General features: G+C 45.5%; 1 long non-coding RNA gene across 1 annotated transcript; it reads left to right on the top strand.

The window, feature by feature from the left end:
• The first annotated feature begins 4,632 nt into the window (after positions 1-4,632).
• LOC124278925 lies at positions 4,633-21,135 on the top strand. Its single transcript, XR_006899217.1, has 3 exons — positions 4,633-4,651; positions 20,727-20,801; positions 21,106-21,135. It is a non-coding gene; the product is annotated as an uncharacterized LOC124278925 (long non-coding RNA).
• The last annotated feature ends 1,518 nt before the right edge of the window (positions 21,136-22,653 follow it).

Below are 22,653 nucleotides of genomic sequence, written 5' to 3'. Positions count from 1 at the left end.
TCGTATAGCAGCTTAAACGTACACCACCAGCTACACACCAGCAGGCGGACGGCCCCCATGTCAGATGAACGGCCAGGAACGACATGCCTTCACCAGTTTGACAGTGGATACTCGGGGTCAAAACAAACACAACCGGCCCTTCTTTTCATCACCCACGGAAACCATGACAACAGGGCCGTCAAAGCAGGATCTGCTTCCCTTTGTTTAAACCTTTCTTCCGATGTTCATCACAACAAATGGTCCTTCCATGGAATCTAATCGTTTTGGTACTAATCTTAACACGTCTTTAGACAGTGAAAGCTATGTTTTAGACAACCAACAGTTACGGGTGTGTGGTGAACTAGGGTATATCCGGCATTTGAATACATAGACAACGGTGTTAACCCCCCAAAGCGTCAGGTGTTTGGCCCCATGGCATGCAGCTGTAGCTGGCTGCTTGACGTTGCCGGAAATGTTCGATGACGCCTCGTTCTGACTTCGTTTCCATATAGTTACCGCTGCCGCTGCCAACGTCCCCTCTGTTTTAACAGAATCGCTACTGCACTTACTAGCTATCGCTCTGCATTTCGTTGACTACAGCATCGTTTCGAGGTCTTCTACTGACAAGATGTTTACTAGGCTGCATATTCAAGGTATTTAAGAAGACGATTATTGTATTCTAAGGTGTTTAGAGTATCTATAAGCATTGAAATTGACCGTATTTAACTGCCGTATCGATGGAGATGACACTGGCCGCCATTTGCAATTTGTGAAAATTTACAAATATGAATCTTTTGAATGTCTTTTCCTGTCGATAAAATGAGTGTCGTCCGTATTTATATACGACAGACGATGTTTTAAATTACTACAGATCTTTTTGCCATATATAAGGCGTAACTTGGGTTTATTTTTTAAAACGTATTTTCGAAATATACGGCCTATAATGACATTACTGTAAGATGGATTGTATATCAAAACAACGATTACATGCCCATTTAAATTCCTCTAACGCATTGTCGCGGCCTGTAATTGTCTCTAAGGAGTCTCTATTGGGGCTATGGTCTATATTATGGACAATCCGTTTGTCTCGCTGTCGTTTCAAACCTCCCACGGAACATCGTGGTTCCACTGTACATGTATTGAATGTGTATTAAACATGGTGTTTTGGTTATTTTCAGCACGGGAAGATATGATACGGTATCATGTCACTCCTGCTGCGAGTTTATGGCCGTCGCTGGATGAGGAATCCGACTGTGTATGCATTTCATCTCCATCTTCTTGAGATTCGACCCAATAGCTAGCTTCATTGTCCTTGTTTCGGTAATCCATTTATGCATATAAGTGACATGATATTGTCAGGGACTGAAAAGGGTACCCGTCTCCCATTTACTCAACACTAACACAACATTCCTGTCTAACATTCTGTCAGCATCTATAGCGTGTATAATCAAGGACTATGCACCTTAATATTCTGTGTGTTTGTTTCTTAAAATCCTCCTATATGCCTCGTCCAATGACCCTCCTTTCTCCTACCCTCCCCACTCACCGATGTAGCGTCCCCAGGCTGCGTCCCCTTGCCCCTCTCCCGACCCTTTGAGTGTTTTCGCCCCGTTCTGGACCCGTCCTGACAACGGCGAGACGCTCCCTGCCCCAGTCACCATCACCTATGTCGACTATTACCCTGTCCCGAGTGACGACGACAGTGACTACTGGGTCTATGAGGACGAGGACGACGACAGCTTCGTGGAGGAGCGAGAGGTTCATCCTGTGAGGAAGGCGCTGAGGAGAGTGGCTGCCTTCTGGAGGAGAATCTTCTCGTAGATTCCTCATCCAGTGTGTTTGTGCGTGCGCGTGCGTGTGTGCGTGCGTGCGTGCGTGTATGTATGTCTGTGTGTAAGGGTAAAATGTGTGTGTGTGAGAGGGTAGCATGTGTGATTGGATGTGTATGAGTATGTGAGGGAGAGTGTTGGTGTGTGTGTGTGTGTGTGTGAGAGTGTGAGAGAGAGAGAGAGAGAGAGAGAGAGAGAGAGAGAGAGAGAGAGAGAGAGAGAGAGAGAGAGAGAGAGAGAGAGAGAGAGAGAGAGAGAGAGAGAGAGAGAGAGAGAGAGAGAGAGAGAGAGGAGAGGAGAGAGACAGGGTGAGACAGTAAGAGAGAGGGCGTTTTGCATGACTGATTGGGTGTGAGTGTGTATGGGAGATGAAGATGTGTTTTGCATGTACTTTTGAGTGTAAGTGTGCTTGTGTGAGATGGTGTGTTTTGGTGACCGTCTAATATACCTTTCACCTCTTTTGGGGTTTTTGGCTACACCCTTTGGACATATATTTGGACACACCCTTCGATCGAGTATATTTTGGCACACCCTTTGGCTGACATTTCCGAGTTTATTTCTCCCTAATGAGAGACTGTTTATACTTTTGGCCCCAATTCAGATACTTTCTTTAGGCGAATGCTATTCTGTTTCTTGACTATATCTTAATAAATATTAATGAATAGTATACACGTGAGTCTGTTTTCCTTCCTTCCTTGGATCTACTAGCAAGGTGACAGCAACACAGCGGGAGAGGCAGCTGAACCAAGTCTGGTTTTAAGATATCTTGAAGTTGTTGTAGACAGTTAACTAACTGACACGTGAAGATATTCAGTGGTCATTTGCTGTATCCCGCTGTGCTGCTGTCTTCTAGCCGAGTGTTTTACAAGTTGTCTGATGACAAACACGAAGTCTATACCCGTGTAGCTACGGATACAAAGCTGATGCGGGTAGACTGGATATTTTATGATTGCTTCACTTAGTTTGTACACGTACACGTGAATGGTCGAGAGTGGTCTCCCTTCCTCTTTGCGTCTGTGTTAAATAACCGTGACATTGTCTTTAGATATATTTATACATATTCTTAGGCAGAAAGAGGGATTGCGCTCCTGGTCTAGTGCTCATTTTGAATCCAGTTGATACACGTAGCAACTGGTGCCTTGTATGATACTGGGATTAGTTGTGGCACTCATTACCTCCTAGACAGTGAATGAGTGAGTGAGTGAGTGAGACAGTGAGTGAGTGGGCATGGTTGGCTCTTAGCAATAGTTCCCCATGTCGCGGCGGGGGACACAACGAGCGGATTTTCTTAGGTTTTATTCATCACATATCATCCAGTACATAAACTGGGTACAGAAGGAGCACGTTACTTCCATGTCGACCTTGGAAATTAAAAGCGTGTAACTGTATATTGGACGGAACATAGTAATGATAAAATGTGGTGTTACTAGAGTAATTTAATTATTACACGGCCAACCTATAACCTTGTTAGACTCTTTAGAACGGAAGGTTCAATCAAAGAGAGGGTTTTAATCTTGCCTGTTGTTTTGGCCACGGCCTTTGTCTATGTAACACGTCTTGGCCAGATGGTAGATCGGGTTCACTGACCAAATACCTGTACGGACCACCAGTGCTGAATGTCAGGTGGATCATTACAAGCGACTGCCGGTTAACGCCTACTTTGCCTCACTATTACACGCCCGGGACCTTGCCTTGGCATTTAGATGAGCGGGGATATAGCTGGAATTGTGCAGATACATGTACATATTTCTTTATTGAATCGTGCACACAATAAAGATACTGACATCGCAAGCAGGTTAATTAGCTTGTATCTGTCATTTTGAGGGGGAATGTCTCACAGCCAGCTTCGTCTCGACCTATGCACAAAGGGAGAGCACTCTTGTCAGCTTATTGGCGCAAGTTTATCGGCGAGGGGTTCGGCACAAACTGTCTCCCGCTTGAAAATATCTGTGGTCACGTTCAGCACAAGTAATCGTGTTTAAAAAGACAGCACTAAATAATGCAAAGACATGGTCAGTTATAATCACGGGGTGGATGTACATTATAAGACACAAATAACACCCAATCGCAGCCGCCAGATGATTCATTCTGCACTGAAACTTACACCCACACCCACACCCACACCCACACCCACACCCACACACCCACACCCACACCCACACCCACACCCACCATAACTGCTGCTTGAGCGACTCATTCTCATTTGCTGTCGTATAGCAGCTTAAACGTACACCACCAGCTACACACCAGCAGGCGGACGGCCCCCATGTCAGATGAACGGCCAGGAACGACATGCCTTTACCAGTTTGACAGTGGATACTCGGGGTCAAAACAAACACAACCGGCCCTTCCTTTTATCACCCACGGAAACCATGACAACGGCCGTCAAAGCAGGATCTGCTTCCCTTTGTTTAAACCTTTCTTCCGATGTTCATCACAACAAATGGTCCTTCCATGGAATCTAATCGTTTTGGTACTAATCTTAACACGTCTTTAGACAGTGAAAGCTATGTTTTAGACAACCAACAGTTACGGGTGTGTGGTGAACTAGGGTATATCCGGCATTTGAATACATAGACAACGGTGTTAACCCCCCCAAAGCGTCAGGTGTTTTGCCCCATGGCATGCAGCTGTAGCTGGCTGCTTGACGTTGCCGGAAATGTTCGATGACGCCTCGTTCTGACTTCGTTTCCATATAGTTACCGTTGCCGTTGCCAACGTCCCCCCTCTGTTTTTAACAGAATCGCTACTGCACTTACTAGCTATCGCTCTGCATTTCGTTGACTACAGCATCGTTTCGAGGTCTTCTACTGACAAGATGTTTACTAGGCTGCATATTCAAGGTATTTAAGAAGACGATTATTGTATTCTAAGGTGTTTAGAGTATCTATAAGCATTGAAATTGACCGTATTTAACTGCCGTATCGATGGAGATGACACTGGCCGCCATTTGCAATTTGTGAAAATTTACAAATATGAATCTTTTGAATGTCTTTTCCTGTCGATAAAATGAGTGTCGTCCGTATTTATATACGACAGACGATGTTTCTAAATTACTACAGATCTTTTTTGCCATATATAAGGCGTAACTTGGGTTTATTTTTTAAAACGTATTTTCGAAATATACGGCCTATAATGACATTACTGTAAGATGGATTGTATATCAAAACAACGATTACATGCCCATTTAAATTCCTCTAACGCATTGTCGCGGCCTGTAATTGTCTCTAAGGAGTCTCTATTGGGGCTATGGTCTATATTATCGACAATCCGTTTGTCTCGCTGTCGTTTCAAACCTCCCACGGAACATCGTGGTTCCACTGTACATGTATTGAATGTGTATTAAACATGGTGTTTTGGTTATTTTCAGCACGGGAAGATATGATACGGTATCATGTCACTCCTGCTGCGAGTTTATGGCCGTCGCTGGATGAGGAACCGACTGTGTATGCATTTCATCTCCATCTTCTTGAGATTCGACCCAATAGCTAGCTTCATTGTCCTTTGTTTCGATGATCCATTTATCCATATAAGTGACATGATATTGTCAGGGACTGAAAAGGGTACCCGTCTCCCATTTACTCAACACTAACACAACATTCCTGTCTAACATTCTGTCAGCATCTATAGCGTGTATAATCAAGGACTATGCACCTTAATATTCTGTGTGTTTGTTTCTTTAAAATCCTCCTATATGCCTCGTCCAATGACCCTCCTTTCTCCTACCCTCCCCACTCACCGATGTAGCGTCCCCAGGCTGCGTCCCCTTGCCCCTCTCCCGACCCTTGAGTGTTTTCGCCCTGTTCTGGGCCCGTCCTGACAACGGCGAGACGCTCCCTGCCCCAGTCACCATCACCTATGTCGACTATTACCCTGTCCCGAGTGACGACGACAGTGACTACTGGGTCTATGAGGACGAGGACGACGACAGCTTCGTGGAGGAGCGAGAGGTTCATCCTGTGAGGAAGGCGCTGAGGAGAGTGGCTGCCTTCTGGAGGAGAATCTTCTCGTAGATTCCTCATCCAGTGTGTTTGTGTGCGCGTGCGTGCGTGCGTGCGTGCGTGCGTGCGTGCGTGTATGTATGTCTGTGTGTAAGGGTAAATGTGTGTGTGTGTGAGAGGGTAGCATGTGTGATTGGATGTGTATGAGTGTGTGAGGGAGAGAGTGTGTGTGTGTGTGTGTGTGAGAGAGAGAGAGAGAGAGAGAGAGAGAGGGGGAGAGAGTGAGAGTGTGTGAGTGAGAGAGAGAGAGAGAGAGAGAGAGAGAGAGAGAGAGAGAGAGAGAGAGAGAGAGAGAGAGAGAGAGAGAGAGAGAGAGAGAGAGAGAGAGAGAGAGAGAGAGAGAGAGAGGAGTAGTAGGTGAGACAGTAAGAGAGAGGGCGTTTTGCATGACTGATTGGGTGTGAGTGTGTATGGGAGATGAAGATGTGTTTTGCATGTACTTTGAGTGTAAGTGTGCTTGTGTGAGATGGTGTGTTTTGGTGACCGTCTAATATACCTTTCACCCTTTTTGGGTTTTTGGCTACACCCTTTGGACATATATTTGGACACACCCTTTCGATCGAGTATGTTTTGGCACACCCTTTGGCTGACATTTCCGAGTTTATTTCTCTCCTAATGAGAGACTGTTTATACTTTTGGCCCCAATTCAGATACTTTCTTTAGGCGAATGCTATTCTGTTTCTTGACTATATCTTAATAAATATTAATGAATAGTATACACGTGAGTCTGTTTTCCTTCCTTCCTTGGATCTACTAGCAAGGTGACAGCAACACAGCGGGAGAGGCAGCTGAACCAAGTCTGGTTTTAAGATATCTTGAAGTTGTTGTAGACAGTTAACTAACTGACACGTGAAGATATTCAGTGGTCATTTGCTGTATCCCGCTGTGCTGCTGTCTTCTAGCCGAGTGTTTTACAAGTTGTCTGATGACAAACACGAAGTCTATACCCGTGTGTAGCTACGGATACAAAGCTGATGCGGGTAGACTGGATATTTTATGATTGCTTCACTTAGTTTGTACACGTACACGTGAATGGTCGAGAGTGGTCTCCCTTCCCTCTTGCGTCTGTGTTAAATAACCGTGACATTGTCTTTAGATATATTTATACATATTCTTAGGCAGAAAGAGGGATTGCGCTCCTGGTCTAGTGCTCATTTTGAATCCAGTTGATACACGTAGCAACTGGTGCCTTGTATGATACTGGGATAGTTGTGGCACTCATTACCTCCTAGACAGTGAATGAGTGAGTGAGTGAGTGAGACAGTGAGTGAGTGGGCATGGTTGGCTCTTAGCAATAGTTCCCCATGTCGCGGCGGGGGACACAACGAGCGGATTTTCTTAGGTTTTATTCATCACATATCATCCAGTACATAAACTGGGTACAGAAGGAGCACGTTACTTCCATGTCGACCTTGGAAATTAAAAGCGTGTAACTGTATATTGGACGGAACATAGTAATGATAAAATGTGGTGTTACTAGAGTAATTTAATTATTACACGGCCAACCTATAACCTTGTTAGACTCTTTAGAACGGAAGGTTCAATCAAAGAGAGGGTTTTAATCTTGCCTGTTGTTTTGGCCACGGCCTTTGTCTATGTAACACGTCTTGGCCAGATGGTAGATCGGGTTCACTGACCAAATACCTGTACGGACCACCAGTGCTGAATGTCAGGTGGATCATTACAAGCGACTGCCGGTTAACGCCTACTTTGCCTCACTATTACACGTCCGGGACCTTGCCTTGGCATTTAGATGAGCGGGAATATAGCTGGAATTGTGCAGATACATGTACATATTCCTTTATTGAATCGTGCACACAATAAACATACTGACATCGCAAGCAGGTTAATTAGCTTGTATCTGTCATTTTGAGGGGGAATGTCTCACAGCCAGCTTCGTCTCGACCTATGCACAAAGGGAGAGCACTCTTGTCAGCTTATTGGCGCAAGTTTATCGGCGAGGGGTTCGGCACAAACTGTCTCCCGCTTGGAAATATCTGTGGTCACGTTCAGCACAAGTCATCGTGTTTAAAAAGACAGCACTAAATAATGCAAAGACATGGTCAGTTATAATCACGGGGTGGATGTACATTATAAGACACAAATAACACCCAATCGCAGCCGCCAGATGATTCATTCTGCACTGAAACTTACACACACCCACACCCACACCCACACCCACACCCACACCCACACCCTACCCCACACCCACACCCACCATATAACTGCTGCTTGAGCGACTCATTCTCATTTGCTGTCGTATAGCAGCTTAAACGTACACCACCAGCTACACACCAGCAGGCGGACGGCCCCCATGTCAGATGAACGGCCAGGAACGACATGCCTTCACCAGTTTGACAGTGAATACTCGGGGTCAAAACAAACACAACCGGCCCTTCTTTTCATCACCCACGGAAACCATGACAACGGCCGTCAAAGCAGGATCTGCTTCCCTTTTTGCTTTTTTTAAAGCCTTTCTTCCGATGTTCATCACAACAAATGGTCCTTCCATGGAATCTAATCGTTTTGGTACTAATCTTAACACGTCTTTAGACAGTGAAAGCTATGTTTTAGACAACCAACAGTTACGGGTGTGTGATGAACTAGGGTATATCCGGCATTTGAATACATAGACAACGGTGTTAACCCCCCAAAGCGTCAGGTGTTTGGCCCCATGGCATGCAGCTGTAGCTGGCTGCTTGACGTTGCCGGAAATGTTCGATGACGCCTCGTTCTGACTTCGTTTCCATATAGTTACCGTTGCCGTTGCCAACGTCCCCCTCTGTTTTTAACAGAATCGCTACTGCACTTACTAGCTATCGCTCTGCATTTCGTTGACTACAGCATCGTTTCGAGGTCTTCTACTGACAAGATGTTTACTAGGCTGCATATTCAAGGTATTTAAGAAGACGATTATTGTATTCTAAGGTGTTTAGAGTATCTATAAGCATTGAAATTGACCGTATTTAACTGCCGTATCGATGGAGATGACACTGGCCGCCATTTGCAATTTGTGAAAATTTACAAATATGAATCTTTTGAATGTCTTTTCCTGTCGATAAAATGAGTGTCGTCCGTATTTATATACGACAGACGATGTTTTTAAATTACTACAGATCTTTTTTTGCCATATATAAGGCGTAACTTTGGTTTATTTTTTTAAAACGTATTTTCGAAATATACGGCCTATAATGACATTACTGTAAGATGGATTGTATATCAAAACAACGATTACATGCCCATTTAAATTCCTCTAACGCATTGTCGCGGCCTGTAATTGTCTCTAAGGAGTCTCTATTGGGGCTATGGTCTATATTATGGACAATCCGTTTGTCTCGCTGTCGTTTCAAACCTCCCACGGAACATCGTGGTTCCACTGTACATGTATTGAATGTGTATTAAACATGGTGTTTTGGTTATTTTCAGCACGGGAAGATATGATACGGTATCATGTCACTCCTGCTGCGAGTTTATGGCCGTCGCTGGATGAGGAATCCGACTGTGTATGCATTTCATCTCCATCTTCTTGAGATTCGACCCAATAGCTAGCTTCATTGTCTTTGTTTCGATGATCCATTTATCCATATAAGTGACATGATATTGTCAGGGACTGAAAAGGGTACCCGTCTCCCATTTACTCAACACTAACACAACATTCCTGTCTAACATTCTGTCAGCATCTATAGCGTGTATAATCAAGGACTATGCACCTTAATATTCTGTGTGTTTGTTTCTTAAAATCCTCCTATATGCCTCGTCCAATGACCCTCCTTTCTCCTACCCTCCCCACTCACCGATGTAGCGTCCCCAGGCTGCGTCCCCTTGCCCCTCTCCCGACCCCTTGAGTGTTTTCGCCCCGTTCTGGGCCCGTCCTGACAACGGCGAGACGCTCCCTGCCCCAGTCACCATCACCTATGTCGACTATTACCCTGTCCCGAGTGACGACGACAGTGACTACTGGGTCTATGAGGACGAGGACGACGACAGCTTCGTGGAGGAGCGAGAGGTTCATCCTGTGAGGAAGGCGCTGAGGAGAGTGGCTGCCTTCTGGAGGAGAATCTTCTCGTAGATTCCTCATCCAGTGTGTTTGTGCGTGCGCGTGCGTGTGTGCGTGCGTGCGTGCGTGTATGTATGTCTGTGTGTAAGGGTAAAATGTGTGTGTGTGAGAGGGTAGCATGTGTGATTGGATGTGTATGAGTATGTGTGAGAGATAGAGTGAGAGAGAGTGTGTGTGTGTGAGAGAGAGAGAGAGAGAGAGAGAGAGGTGTGAGAGTGTGTGTGAGAGAGAGAGAGAGAGAGAGGAGAGAGAGAGAGAGAGAGAGAGAGAGAGAGAGAGAGAGAGAGAGAGAGAGAGAGAGAGAGAGAGAGAGAGAGAGAGAGAGAGAGAGAGAGAGAGAGAGAGAGTGAGACAGTAAGAGAGAGGGCGTTTTGCATGACTGATTGGGTGTGAGTGTGTATGGGAGATGAAGATGTGTTTTGCATGTACTTTTGAGTGTAAGTGTGCTTGTGTGAGATGGTGTGTTTTGGTGACCGTCTAATATACCTTTCACCTCTTTTGGGGTTTTTGGCTACACCCTTTGGACATATATTTGGACACACCCTTTCGATCGAGTATATTTTGGCACACCCTTTGGCTGACATTTCCGAGTTTATTTCTCTCCTAATGAGAGACTGTTTATACTTTTGGCCCCAATTCAGATACTTTCTTTAGGCGAATGCTATTCTGTTTCTTGACTATATCTTAATAAATATTAATGAATAGTATACACGTGAGTCTGTTTTCCTTCCTTCCTTGGATCTACTAGCAAGGTGACAGCAACACAGCGGGAGAGGCAGCTGAACCAAGTCTGGTTTTAAGATATCTTGAAGTTGTTGTAGACAGTTAACTAACTGACACGTGAAGATATTCAGGCGAACATTTAAAGCCAGAATTCCGGAAACAGTGCTTTGACCGTCGGCCGTATAAACGACCAAATGCGAAAGCAGAACCGCTTTCGACGGCCGTTGCGGCAAAGGCGTCGATTAAAGTTAGCTTGACCGAGAACTGACCGTCAAACCGGTAAAGCATGCCGTTCGGCCGACATGTAAGCCGTCCGTCGTTTCAGGCAGCTGGTGGCGCTTGGTATACGATCAGCAAATGAGTCGCCCGCCGTTATTGTGGGCGTAGGCGTGCGTGCGTGGCAAGTTTTCAGTGCAGTAACGGTCGATAGCCGCGATTGCGTTACGAAATCTTTATAAATAGATTCACCCCGTGACATGCACTGACCGATGTTCATTACGGCGCTGTTCTTTAAACGATTGTGCCAGTGGTACCAAATCTGCGTCAAAGCCGAGTTAGGTCGAGACGAGCTGGCTGCATATTGAATTTCAAACGACAGACAATAAAGCTTCGTTGCGATGTCAGCATATTGCAGGCACGATTCGGTCAAAGAACATAATATACGTGCCAGATATCCTCGTTAAGGTCTCGGGCGTAAGGCAGGCGTTGACCGCAGCCAATGAGTCCACCCCGACAGCACCGGTGTCCGGTACAGGTATTCGGTCAGCATGATTCGCCAGAATAAAGGCCGCGTCGAGCCAAATAGCGTTATATTAAAACCCTTCTTGATTGAACTCCGTTCTCAAGAGCCCAACAGCCAGCCGTTTTAATTAACGCCTAGTAATCACGACAAACTGCCACACGCTTTGGCTGTTTATCATTGAAGTGGAACGCCTTCGTTCTCGCGTACTGGATGATACGTGATGAATAAAACCTTAAGAAAACTGCCATTACGGGGAACGTCGTTCAATACCGGTCTACGCCCAGAGCGTAATGAGCGCACACCAAACCGCTAAGCACCAAGCCGCCGCGTATCGACCGGATCGTTACCCGACGAGAGCGCAAATCCTCTTTCGCCCAAGAACAGCGGCAACATGCTCAAAGATGCCCGGGTTTAGCAAAGCAGGAAGGGCATTCATTCACGCGTACGCGTACAAATATGAAGCTGGGCCCATAAAATATTCAGCTCACCGCATCGCTGTAATCGCAGTTAGCCACAAGCTTGTCATCGCGATCGCCTGTAAACACCGGCTGTGAATACCGGCGGGGATACAGCAGCGCATCGAATATCGTCACGCGTCGCCAGTTAATTTCAACAACCAAGATACCTAAAATCAGACCACGTTCCGCCGTCAGTAGATCCAGCGAGCGAAAACGAGACCACGTTATCATCATTTTGACAGAAGATATAATCAATAGCCGAATAGCGATTCGCCCAGCATTCGAATTAAAGTCGGCATAAACAGTTCATTAGAAAGAATAAAATGGGAATAAAGTCAAAACATACCGACGAAGTATGTCCGAATATAACCAGTGGCGTAAATAAAGTCCAAAAGAGTAGCATATTAGAATGCGCACCGTAAACATCAACATCTCGATCATCAAAGAATTATCAAACGCACATAAAACCATCTCCAGTGTTACCAATATCGAATCAGTCATAAAACGCTCTCCTCTTCAATGTCTTCCTCAAAATTTCCTTAATCTTCCGTCTTCCTCTTAGTTTCCTTCCTTCCCCTTCGTCTTCTCTGTCTCCGTCTTCAATAATCAAGATTCATCGACATATCATTCGTCATTCAATTCAGCCGTTCTTTCATCATCATCGTTGATATTAAGAATATGAAGAGTTGAGATGTCTGTCGGCGCGCGAATATCAAACAATAGATGATGAAACGATAGATTCCTCCAGACGTATCATCAGTCTTCCAGGATGAACCGTTTCCGTTAGCACGTCTCAGACCAGTAGTCGCCGTCACGTATCGGTAATAAAGCCTATGGCGACCGGGGAAGTGCCGTCGGTCATCAGATCAAGTCTCGAACGGTGCGAAAACATCAGGAAGGTGACGCAGTTCGACGCCAATATCGGTGAAAGGAAAGAGGGAACATTGACGAGGTAGCATAAGGTGATGATTTTAAAGCGTAAACAATATCGGTAATACAGCGGGTGGAAGCGTCCCGACATGACGCTGTAGACGTTTATCGGGTGAATACAGATCGCATCGTGCCAGCAGCCATAACCGAAAGACGGCATCCGTCCCCGATAATATCACGCTCAGTACTACAGCGAATAAATCGATTGTCGAAACAAGACGAAGTTAAAGTTGGTTGTCGAATTCAAGAGATACGGAGATGAAATGCACACGCAAAGTCGAATCGTCTACATATCGTCATAACCGGTAGAAGAGGGCGATGTCGTATCATTATTTTCCCGCGCGAGTCAATCAAAAACACGGTCAGTCATCGGTTGAAGGGAATGTGGAGTATTGAACGAAAACAGCGAACAAACGTATCAGTCGATAAACAGAATAAGGTTCGTCGAAATTTCAGACAAAGACGCGACAATGTTAGAAGCATTTAAGTACGTAATCGCCGTTTCGATATACAATCTCGGTCAACAAGAGAAATGTTTCGAAAATACGTTTTAAAAAAATAAAACCAAAGTCATTTTATAAGGCGGCAAAAGACTCGTAGTGTTTTAAAAGTTCATCGTTCGTCGCATAACATGACTATCATTTTGTCGACAGTATTCGTTGATCATATTTCCGTAAATTAATAGTTCGCGTCGGTGTCAGTGTCAATTCCACGATACGGCAGCGAACATGTCGGTTAATGCGTTCCGGTCACATAACGTTCCTAAATCTGAATATGCAAGCTCAGTAAACGATTCAGTCAGTAGAAATTCGAAAGATAGTCAACGAAATGCAGAAGTTATCTGTTAAAACAGATAGACGCTGGCGCACGGAAACGAAGTCAGACGAGGTCATCGAACATTCGCTAACAAACAAAGCGGCGCCGATGTTAATAAAGCCAACACTACGTTAACATCGTTGTTCATGATTCGTCATCAGGTAACCGTTGGCCGTCTAAAACATGATTCTCAATGTCTAAAGACGCGTTAAGATTGTACCACCATTAGATCTTGAAGAACAGATGAACATCGGAAGAAAGCTGCCTTAACTGCCGGTCAAAGAAATCCATCGAACAAGGAAAGTTATATCCCAGCGATGTCGTTAAACAGCGAAGTTTTCCGTAAGATGGACCCCGAGTATTCATCGTCCGTAGCATGTCAAACCGATTATTGCTCGTCCGCCCGCTCGGTGCGTAGCCGGCGGTGTACGTTAAGTTGCTACGACAGCAGCGAAAGTCGTCACAGCAATATTGTGGGCGTGGCGCGGGCGCGGGCGGGTGGCAGCCAGCAGAGATAAAGAAGTTTGTGTCTTTATTCAACGTGACAATCTCGACCGATAAAAATTCTTTGCATTATTTGCTCAGCGAGGCAGTTTAACCAAAGTCAATAAGTTGATTAAGAAGTGCTCCTTTGTGCATAATGAGCCGGCCGGTATTCTCAAAACAGATGTCAAAGAAGCTCGTTTCGCGATGTCGCGGTCTTTATGCCAGCACGATTCATCAAAGTAAAATATTATTCGCATCAATCTGTTATCCTCGCTCATTCAATGCCGCTGCGTAATAGTGACAAAGAATCGTCGTCGAGTCCTCCGATTATTCGTTATTCGGTAAGTGTTGGTTTGCGCGAAGACGCCACATATTGGTGCAGTCGGTCACAGGCAAGATTTCTGAACTGTTCTAAGAAATCAACAGCCAGGTTGCCGCAAAATAATTCGTCAATTTGGGTAATCAATATCTTTTATCATTAAAACCCGGCTCAATACGTCAGCGTCTACATGGAACGCGCCCTTCTTCCGTTTACTGGATGACAGATGAATAAAACCTGTTAGTAATTCACGCTGGTCGCGACATGGGGAACTGTTAAGAAATCGATGCTCATCAATACTGCACCACCACCGTCATTCCCACGTTCGTGATACGAGCGTCATTAATCAAACATAAGGTACCAGTTGCCATGCGTATCGACCGACTAAATGAAGCACGCAATCCTTTCGCCCAAGAATAGCGTATAAATATATTCGTTAATGCCTGTTTGCCGAGGCGCAAAGAGGAAGGGAGAATACCTTTATCATCGCAATGCAGCAATAGAATGTAGTTGCCAACACGGTGACTCGTGTTTGTCATCGTGACAACTTGTAAACACCGGCAGCACAGATGGGATACAGCAAATGATCGACGAATATCGCCACGCGTCAAAGGTTAACTGTTCGCCAACAACCAAGATATTCCACCAGACTTAAGCTCAGCTGCCCTCCGCCGTGTTGCTGTCACCAGTTAGTAGATTCAGCGAAGGAAGGAACAGACTGTCGCGTGGCATCATTCATTGGTCATTTTATTAAGATATAATCAAGAAATAGAATAAAGATACTCGCCTGGGGTTATATTCGACCAGCCGTGCAATGAAGTCTTCAAACTGAAATGTCAAAGTCAGGGAAAAGTCAAAAATGATACCGACGAAAGTGGCGTCCAAAGGCGTCCGTGGTGTAATAAAAGTTCAAAAAGAGGTGAAAGGTAGTACAGAGAATAGTCAGCGTAAACGCTCTCGTCTTCCCCGTACTCTTTCCTTTTCCTTCTTCGTTTCTTCTTCATCTCCCCTTCACCTTCGCTCTTCCTCTTCCTCTTCCCCTTCTGGTTTCCTCAATTCTCTGGTCTTCTTCGGCTTCGATCAATAATGGTCAACATTCTTCGTCGACATACACAGAAGCATTGTTCATTGAATTGGTCAATAATGATGTTGCCTCTGGCGCCGACATGATTCATACGAGAAGATTCTCCTTCCAGAAAAGTCACTTCAGTCGTTGTGATGAACCTTTCAAGCTCCGTTTAAAGTGCCGTCGTCCACCGCAGACCAGTGAATACCAAAACAGTCACGTATCAGGGTTTGATAGGCGAGGTAAATTGCCGTTGTCAGACGCACCAGAACGGTGAAACACAGCTGCCCGATAGGGCAGACGGTTCGGGGACGCTGGTGAAAGGAGGCAGAGAGCGAGGTCTGACATACATGCTGGCAGATGTTTATCAGAATATAATGCCAGGTTAGTGCCGAGTAAATGGGGAGACGGCACTTTTTCGTCTCGACAATTACAAACAGCTATATGTGAGCCGTCGGGATTACGAGTTCAAAGTCATGAAGGTTATTGCCGACTGAAGATGGAGAATGTGCATTACACGGATTATCAGAGACGCGTCATAACAGCGTTGCGAGCGACATGATGTCGTAACAGGCTCGCGAACAAACAGCCATCGGTCATTACCAATGCGGGAGTGGACGATCAGCGAGACAACGAGCCGTCCATAACAGATCATGCCTTCAATAGAGTTCAGATAGTAAGGCCGCTATCAATGCTGTAGTGCATTAAATGGGCATGGTATCGTTGTTTGATAGTTACTACAGTGCACGTGAATGTATATTTCGAAAATATGTTTGCACAACTCAGTTACGCTCATATGGCAAAAGACGGTAGTGGTTTGAACATCGCTCGTCAGCGGTAAATATGATTATCAATTTATTTTGACGACAGAAAGCCAAAGACTATATTTCGTGGGTACCACGAAAGTCATCTCATTTCTTAAATACCTTGAATACAGCCTAGTAAACATTCAGTCGGGGTGACATCTTCGAAATGATTGGAAGTCGACCTAGGTGCAGAAAGATAAGTTGCAGTAGCGATTCTGTGGAAAATAGAGGGGACGTTGGCAAATCTGCAACTAAGGCGAAACGAAGTCAGTAAACGAAGCGTCATCGAAACATCGGCAACGCCATTGAGCTGCCGTACGCCACAAATAAAACACCCGACGCCTTTGGGGCAAATCGCCGTCTGCGTATTCAAATGCCGGATACACCCTGCAAGTTCACCACACCCGCAACCGTTGGCCGTCTGGCATCACAGATTTCAATTGCCCAAAGACGTACAAGATTCAGTACCCCAAACGATTGTGATTCCGCGGAAGCCGACCACGGTTGCATTTAAACACGGAAGAAAGGCCTAACCGCCGGGCCAAAGCCAAAACGACCAAACGTGCCGCAGCTAAGATCCCGCTTCTTGACGGCCGCCGTCATGGCTCTCGTGGCGACAAAAAGAAGCCGGTTGCGTTTGGCTGGACCCCGAGTATCCACTGTCAAACTGGTAAAGGCATGTCGTTCCGGCCGTTCATCTGACATGGGGTCCGTCCGCCTGCTTGTGTGTAGCTGGTGGTAGCGTTTGCTGCTATACGACAGCAAATGAGAAATGAGTCGCCTAAGCAGCAGTTATTGTGGGGTGTGGGTGTGGGTGGGTGTGGGTGTGGGTGGGTGTGGGTGTGTGTGTAGTGGGTGTGTGGTGTAAGTCGCAGAATGAATCATCTGGCGGCTGCGATTGGGTGTTATTTGTGTCTTTTATGTACATCCACCCCGTGATTATAACTGACCATGCTCTTTAATATTTAGTGCTGCCTTTTAAACACGATTACTTCCAGCGAATGCGGACTTCATGATAGTTTCCAAGGAGGCATTGTGCCAAACCTCGCCGATAAACTTGCGCCAATAAGCGACAAGCAGTGCTCCCTTTGTGCATAGGTCGAGACGAAGCTGGCTGTAGACATTCCTCAGACAGATACAAGCTAATTAGCCTGCTTGCGATGTCAGTATCTTTATTGTGCGCACGATTCATCAAAGCAGTACATGTATCTGCACAATCTCGCTCATCTAAATGCCAAGGTCCCGGGCGTGTAATATGAGGCAAAAGTAGGCGTTAACCGGCAGTCGCTTGTAATGATCCACCTGACATTCAGCACTGGTGGTCCGTACAGGTATTTGGTCAGTGAACCCGATCTACCCTCTGGCCAAGACGTGTTACATAGACAAAGGCCGTGGCCAAAACAACAGGCAAGATTAAAACCCTCTCTTTGATTGAACCTTCCGTTCTAAAGAGTCTAACAAGGTTATATATTAATAATAATTCACTACTCTAGTACCACCCACATTTTATCATTTCATGTTCCGTCTACAGTTACACGCTTTTAATTTCCAAGGCCGACATGGAAGTAACGTGCTCCTTCTGTACCCGGTGCTTATGTACTGGATGATATGTGATGAATAAACCTAAGAAAATCCGCTCGTTGTGTCCCCCCGCCGCGACATGGGGGAACTATTGCTAAGAGCCAACCATGCCCACTCACTCACTGTCTCACTCACTCACTCACTCATTCACTGTCTAGGAGGTAATGAGTGCCACAACTGTCCCAGTATCATAAGGCACCAGTTGCTACGTGTATCAACTGGATTCAAATGAGCACTAGACGAGCTAATCCTCTTTTCTGCCTAAGAATATGTATAAATATATCTAATGTCATTTAAATGGCGCAAAGAGTGGTCTCCCTTCCTCTTGCGCCTTCCGTTTAACCGTGACATTGTCTTTAGATATATTTATATACATATTCTTAGCAGACGAGGGATTGCGCTCCTCGTCTAGTGCTCATTTTGAATCCAGTTGATACACGTAGCAACTGGTGCCTTGTATGATACTGGGATAGTTGTGGCACTCATTACCTCCTAGACAGTGAATGAGCAGCATAGAGTGAGACAGTGAGTGAGGGCATGGTTGGCTCTAGCAATAGTTCCATGTCGCAGCGGGGACAACGAGCGGATTTTCTTTAGGTTTTATCTATCACAATCATCCAGTACATAAACTGGGTACATGAAGGAGCACGTTACTCCATGCCGACCTTGGAAATTATTAAAAGCGTGTAACTGTATATTGGACGGAACATGGTAATGATAAAATGTGGTGTTACTAGAAAGTAATTCTAATTATTGGCTAACGGCCAACCTATAACCTTTGTTAGATTCCTTTTAGGAACGGAAGCGCCCAATCAAAGAGAGTGGTTTTAATCTTGCTCTGTTGTTTTGGCCACGGCCTTTGTCTATGTGTAACACGTCTTGGCCAGAGGGTAGATCGGGTTCACTGACCAAATACCTGTACGGACCACCAGTGCTGGAATGTCAGGTGGATTCATTACAAAGCGACTGCCGGTTAACGCCTACTTTGCCTCTTTACTCATTATCGCCCGTATCCGCTCTCGGCATTTAGATGAGCGGGAATATAGCTGGAATTGTGCACATACGATGTACATATTTCTTTTATTGAATCGGTAAGTAATAATAATAAAGATTGACATCGCAAAAGCAGGTTAATTAGCTTGTATCTGTCATTTTGAGGGGAATGTCTCACACAGCCAGCTTCTGCCCTGACTCCATGCACAAAGGGGAGAGTAATTCTTGTCAGCTTATTGGCGCAAGTTTATCGGCGTAGGCCCCGGCGTCAAACCGTTCTGCTTGGAAATATCTGTGGTCAGCTGTTCAGCACAAGAAATCAAGCTTACAAAAGACAGCACTAAATAAATAACAATGCAAAGATATGGTCAGTTATAATCGTGGGTGGATGGGCATTATAAGACACAACACAACACCTGCAATCGCAGCCGCCAGATGATTCATTCTCCTGCACTGAAACTTTACACCCACACCCACAATCCACCCCACTCTATCCCCACCCCGACCCCCACACCCATTAACACCCACACACACACACACACACACACACAATACCACACACACACACACTCCCACACACACACACACACACACACACACACACACACACACACACACCACACACACACACACACACACACACACACACACACCCCCCACCATAACTGCTGCTTGAACTGACTCCATTCTCATTTGCCGTCAGAGCAGCAGCTTTAAACGCGTACACCACCAGCTGCCACCAGCAGGTGGTGGACGGTCCCCTCTCTATGCCAGATGAACGGCCAGGAACGATAGCTGCCTTCACCAGCTTCGGCTGGTGAATACTGGGGTCAAAACAAACACACTGGCTCCTTCTTTTCATCACCCACGGAAACCATGACAATGGCCGTCAAAGCAGGATCTGCTTTCCCTTGCTTAAACGTTTGCTTGGCCGGTGGCAGTTAAAGGTTATTCCGATAACATCAACGCTAAATAAAATTATCCTCCTGTGGAATCTAATCGTTTTGGTACCTGCTGCTAATCTTAACACGTCTTTAGATAGTGAAAGCTTAGCGCCTGTGACAACCAACAGTTACGCGTGTGTGATGAACTAGGGGTATATCCGGCATTTGAATACATAGACAACGGTGTTAATAACCCCCAAAAGCGTCAGGGTGTTTGGCCCGCATGGCATGCAGCGGAAGCTGGCCGCTTGACGCTGCCGGAAATGTTCGATGACGCCTCGTTCTGACTTCCCCGCTCTGATATAGTTACCCTGCTGCCGCTGCCAACGTCCCCCTGTTTTAACAGAATCGCTACTCGCACTTACTAGCCATCGCTCTGCATTTCGCTGACTACAGCATCGTTCTCAGAGGTCTTCTACCGACAAGATGTTTACTAGGCTGCATATTCGCTGGTATTTAAGAAGACGATTATTGTATTCTAAGGTGTTTAGAGTTATCTTATAAGCACTGAAATTGGACCGTGGTATTTAACTGCCGTATCGATGAAGATGACACTGGCCGCCATTTGCAATTTGTGAAAATTCCCATAAATATGAATCTTTGAATGTCTTTCTGTCGATAAAATGAGTGTCGTCCGCATTTATATACGATAGACGATGTCGGTGTAAATTACTACAGATCTTTTTTTGCCATATATAAGGCGTAACTTTGGTTTATTTTTTAAACGTATTTTCGAAATATACGGTCTATAACGACATTACTGTAAGATGGATTTCGTATATCGTGTTCAACGATTACATGCCCATTTTAAATTCCTCTACCGCATTGTCGCGGCCTGTAATTCGTCTCATGAGCCCTCATTGGGGCTATGGTCTATATTATGGACAATCCGTTTGTCTCGCTTGTCGTTTCAAACCTCCCACGGAACATGCCGTGGTTCCACTTCGTACATGTATTGAATGTGTATTAAACATGGTATGTTTTGGTTATTTTCAGCACGGGAAGATATGATACGGTATCATGTCACCCTGCTGCGAGTTTATGGCTGTCGCTGGATGAGGAACTGACTGCGTATGCATTTCATCTCCATCTTCTTGAGATTCGACCCAATAGCTAGCTTCATTGTCCTTGTTCTTCGATAATCCATTTATGCATATAAGGCGACATGATATTGTCACGGACTGAAAAGGGTACCGTCTCCCATTTACTCAACACTAACACAACATTCCTATACCTAACATTCTGTCAGCATCTATAGCGTGTACAATCAAGGACTATGCACCTTAATATTCTGTGTGTTTGCATCTTTAAAATCCTCCTATATGCCCTCGTCCACGACCCTCCTTTCTCCCACCCTCCCCACTCACCGATGTAGCGTCCCCAGGCTGCGTCCCCTGCCCTCTCCCCGACCCTTTTGAGCGTTTTCGCCCTGTTCTGGACCCGTCCTGACAACGGCGAGACGCTCCTCGCCCCAGTCACCATCACCTATGTCGACTATTACCCTGTCCCGAGTGACGACGACAGTGACTACTGGGTCTATGAGGACGAGGACGACGACAGCTTCTGTGGAGGAGCGAGAGGTTCATCCTGTGAGGAAGGCGCTGAGGAGAGTGGGCTGCCTCTGGAGGAGAATCTTCCTCGTAGATTCCTCATCCAGTGTGTTTGTGTGTGCGCGTGCGTGCGTGAATGTATGTATGTCTGTGTGTAAGGGTAAATATGTGTGTGTGAGAGGGTAATATGTGTGATTGGATGTGAATGAGTATGTGTATGTGTGCGAGAATGTTGGTGTGTGTGTGAGAGAGAGAGAGGGGAGAGAGAGAGATGAGAGATTGAGAGAGAGAGAGAGAGATGAGAGAGAGAGAAAAGATTGAGAGAGAGGGAGAGAGAGAGGGAGAGAGGGAGAGAGGAGGAGAGGGGAGAAGAGAGAGAGAGAGAGAGAGAGAGAGGGAGAGAGAGAGAGGGAGAGAGAGAGAGAGAGAGAGAGAGAGAGAGAGAGAGAGAGAGAGAGAGGAGAGAGGAGAGAGAGAGAGAGAGAGAGAGAGAGAGAGAGAGAGAGGAAGGAGTACAGGGAGAGACAGTAAGAGAGAGAGAGAGCGTTTTGCATGACTGATTCAGTGTGAGTGTGTATGGGAGATGAAGATGTGTTTTGCATGTACGTTTGAGTGTAAGTGTGCTTGTGTGAGATGGTGTGTTCTGGTGCCTGTCTAATATACCTTTCACCTCTTTGGACTTTTGGCTACACCCTTTGGACATATATTTGGACACACCCTTCGATCGAGTATGTTTTGGCACACCCTTTGGCTGACATTTCCGAGTTTATTTCTTTCCTAATGAGAGACTGTTTATACTTTTGGCCCCAATTCAGATACTTCTTTTAGGCGAATGCTATTCTATTTCTTTGATTATATCTTAATAAATATTAATGAATGGTATACACGTGAGTCTGTTTTCCTTCCTTCCTTGGATCTACTAGCAAGGTGACAGCAACACAGCGGGAGAGGCAGCTGAACCAAGTCTGGTTTTAAGATATCTTGAAGTTGTTGTAGACAGTTAACTAACTGACACGTGAAGATATTCAGTGGTCATTTGCTGTATCCCGCTGTGCTGCTGTCTTCTAGCCGAGTGTTTTACAAGTTGTTCGATGACAAACACGAAGTCTATACCCGTGTAGCTACGGATACAAAGCTGATGCGGGTAGACTGATATTTTATGATTGCTTCACTTAGTTTGTACACGTACACGTGAATGGTCGAGAGTGGTCTCCCCCTTCCTCTTTGCGCCTGTTTAAATAACCGTGACATTGTCTTTAGATATATTTATACATATTCTTAGAGCAGAAAGAGGGATTGCGCCCTCGTCTAGTGCTCATTTTGAATCCAGTTGATACACGTAGCAACTGGTGCCTTGTATGATACTGGGATAG

Source organism: Haliotis rubra, unplaced genomic scaffold, assembly GCF_003918875.1.
Source record: "Haliotis rubra isolate DU_JTF1 unplaced genomic scaffold, ASM391887v1 Scf2435, whole genome shotgun sequence".
Classification (NCBI taxonomy): Eukaryota; Metazoa; Mollusca; class Gastropoda; order Lepetellida; family Haliotidae; genus Haliotis; species Haliotis rubra.
The sequence above is the reverse complement of the archived record's forward strand: the minus strand, read 5'-3'. Positions and strand labels throughout refer to the sequence as shown.